Below are 3,533 nucleotides of genomic sequence, written 5' to 3' on the forward strand. Positions count from 1 at the left end.
AAAACTGGGATGTGCTTACAGGTATAAAGGACATAGATCTGGGTAGTGACAGTAACAGGCACACTTGTTCCCTGTGACAGAGGTGGCTTGCCCTGCCCCTGGGCTGAGTCAGGAGTCTCTCCAGCATCACCTGGGGCACGCCAGGAGCATCCCAGGCTGGGAAGAGAGACACCCATTGGGGGCCATTGGGATGCCTTGGGCTGCAATTAACAGAAACCCTCACTGACATGGGCTTCCTTGAGAAGGGGATCCAGGGGAAGAAAGGGTTTTGGGCGGGCTGTGTGGCCTTTTCACAGGCTTCATCCCCAGGGCCATCTTCTCTCACAGCTGCAAGATAAATGCCAGCCCCAACTGGAGCACGGCACTGTCTCATTCCTACTGGATGGGGAGAGAGAAAGCATTCCCTCAAAGGCAGAAACAAATTCTCATCTTCAGCCATTTTTTTTCTTTTCTTTGGCAGAGATGGGGACTCTGTTGCCCAGGCTACTTTTTTTTTTTTTTTTTTTTTGAGATGGAGTCTCGATCTGTTGCTCAGGCTGGAGTGCGGTGGCGCGATCTCAGCTCAATGCAAGCTCCGCCTCCCGGGTTCACGCCATTCTCCTGCCTCAGCCTCCCGAGTAGATGGGACTACAGGCTCCCGCCACCACACCCAGCTAATTTTTTGTATTTTTAGTAGAGACGGGGTTTCACCGTGTCAGCCAGGATGGTCTCAATCTTCTGGCCTCGTGATCTGCCCTCCCAAAGTGCTGGGATTACAGGCGTGAGCCACCGTGCCTGGCCCAGGCTGCTCTTAAATCCTGGGCTCAAGTGATACTCCTGCCTCAGCCTCCCAAAGTGCTGGGATTACAGGCAAGAGCCACCACACATGGCCTTCAGCCGATTTTGATACCTGCCCAACCACTCTGGACGAATAGCATCAACAAGGCGATGCCAGGGCTGATTGCTTTAAGCCCGAGCCCCTGACTGGAACAGGAGATACGATGACATCACAGACTGGCTGATGTGCTTACACTAACTTCATGAAGGGAGGGGACTGTGTGAAGGCGGTGGTTCTGGGTGGGTACTCTCTGTGTAGGGCTGCATTGCCTGGTACCGTCCTGACCCATGGGGAAGGAGATTACCTTCTCTATTTTCTCCTCCTTTGCCTTTTCTATTTTTTTTCTTTAACTTATAAACGTTTTTATTAAATGTTTATTTTTTGTATTCCTTAAAAACAAAACAAAAATCACAAGTTTAACACAATCCTTTGAAATACTGTACACCAAACAAAGCCACCTCACTCATGCAGCAAGTTGCTCTGTGTTCTCTTTACTTCTGTTTGCGAGATGATCCTCAGTAATTTCTGCAGATTCCTCTTCAACAGATTATATGCAAGAGGTAAATGCTGGCCAGCAACTTTATGAAAATAATGTGAGCCACAGCAAAAGAGCTCCATTCCCAACTCAAGCCCCGAGCCGTAATCACGTTCATCATTAGCAAACTGCACAAAAGTCATCATTCCCTGAATGGGAACAAAAGCTTTGAGTCTCTCCTCCTCCCTTGCAGCCTCAACTATTGTCTTGCAAATTCTCTTGACGTCAGCATGTGTTTCAGGGAGCTCTGTGTACCCAACATGATTTTTATCCACTGGAACGCCAAGCCTGCACCACGAATGACCTTCGTCACAACGTTCTCATCTCTCTGTTTCATCTTTGGTTCTCTGTTCCAGGGAGTACCCCACTTCTCTGGCTGCTTCTGTGAGTTTTTCATCTATGTTTTTCAAGAGATTAGTTTTCTTTTCTTTCTTTTTCTTTCTTTTTTTTTGAGGCAAAGTTTTGCTGTTGTTACCCAGGCTGGAGTGCAATGGTGTGATCTCGGCTCACCGCAACCTCCGCCTCCTGGGTTCAAGCGATTCTCCTGCCTCAGCCTCCTGAGTAGCTGGGATTACAGGCATGTGCCACCATGCCCGACTAATTTTGTCTTTTTGGTAGAGATGGGGTTTCTCCATGTTGGTCAGGCTGGTCTCGAATTCCCTACCTCAGGTGATCTGCTTGCCTCGGCGTCCCAAAGTGCTGGGATTATAGGCGTGAGACACCACACCCGGCCCAGTGTTCTTTTTATCCGTTACTTCTTTAAGTTTTTTCATCAAAAATAATTTGACTGCAGCAAATACATTATCTCCATTTGGAACAATTGTACACTTTTTCTTTGCTTCATTTATACCAACATATGCAGGAAGTTCATCAGTAGAACCCCTGAAATACCCTATGTGGTACTGAGTTTTATTATTTCCAATAGTAATGGTCTGGAACTCAGGAGGATCACAGTAAAACCTCCAATGAAAGTTAACATTCGGGCCTGTTGAATTTTCCTTCGTTTTTTGTTTTCCAGCAAGGATATCAGAAGGACCAACTAACTGAAGCCCGAGGCTTTGCAGAAAGTGACCAGCGGGCTTTTCAGGATCCAGTTCTTCACAGAACTTCCAGAAGCCATCGACATCTTCAGGTGAAGAGAGCTTATAATCATTTTCTACTTCTTTTTGAAGATCACATCGTCTTCACAGAATTTACTTTTCTTCACATCGACTGTTTTTTCACAGGCCCCTCCCCGCCGACCCGTGCCTCCTGCCACCGCTGACCATTCTGCAGCTGCAGCGCCTTTTTCTGTTTTTGTTTTTGATGGGGTCTGGCTCTGCTGCCCAGGCTGGAGTGCAGTGGCAGATACATAACTCCCTGCAGCCTCAAACTCTCAGGCTCAAGCCATCCTCCTGACCCAGTGACCCAGCCTTCTGAGTAGCTAAGGCTACAGCCACGCACCACCGTGCCTGGTTAATTTTCTGTTGTTGTTGAGACAGGGTCTTGCCATGCTGCCCAGGCTGGCCTGGAACTCCTGGCCTCAAGTGATCCTCCCACCTCAGCCTCCCAAAGCGCTCAGGTTACAAGTGTGAGCCGCTGTGCCTGGCCTTCTCTTCCTTTTCTCTCCCATTTCACCCTCTTCCTCCCCTACCACTCTGTTCTTCCATCACCTGTTTACTTTTGCCCTCCCCTGTTTTCTGACTCCACCCCACACAAGTTTCACCAGCTAATTTTAAATAGAGATAAACCTTAGCATTGGCTATACAGATTGGACAGATGGCTATACCTCTTTAAACCTCAAGTTTTTAATCCTTAAGATGGGAGAATTGGCCAGGTGCGGTGGCTCACGCCTGTCATCCCAGCACTTTGGGAGGCTGAGGTGGGCGGATCACCCAATGTCAGGAGTTTGAGACCAGCCTGGCCAACATGGTGAAACTCCGTCTCTACTAAAAATGCAAAAAAATAGTTACCCAGATGTGGTGGCATTCAACTGTAATTCCAGCTACTTGGGAGGCTGGGGCAGGAGAATCCTTTGAACCCGAGAGGCAGAGCTTGCAGTGAGCCGAGATCGCACCACTGCACTCCACCCTGAGCAACAGAGCGAGACTCCATCTCAAAAAAAAAAAAAAAAAAATTAAAATAAATAAAAAAAATGGGAGAATTAATATTAGTCTTGCATGGTAATTAGGGAGGTTAAAT

The 3,533-nt window shown here is 47.8% G+C and overlaps 2 pseudogenes; both read right to left on the reverse strand.

Moving 5' to 3' along the window:
• Positions 1-1,173: 1,173 nt before the first annotated feature.
• LOC101023621 lies at positions 1,174-1,804 on the reverse strand (annotated as a pseudogene).
• Positions 1,805-1,991: 187 nt separating this feature from the next.
• Positions 1,992-3,001, reverse strand: LOC116275042 (annotated as a pseudogene).
• Between the last annotated feature and the right edge of the window lie 532 nt (positions 3,002-3,533).

Source organism: Papio anubis, chromosome 5, assembly GCF_008728515.1.
Source record: "Papio anubis isolate 15944 chromosome 5, Panubis1.0, whole genome shotgun sequence".
NCBI lineage: Eukaryota > Metazoa > Chordata > Mammalia > Primates > Cercopithecidae > Papio > Papio anubis.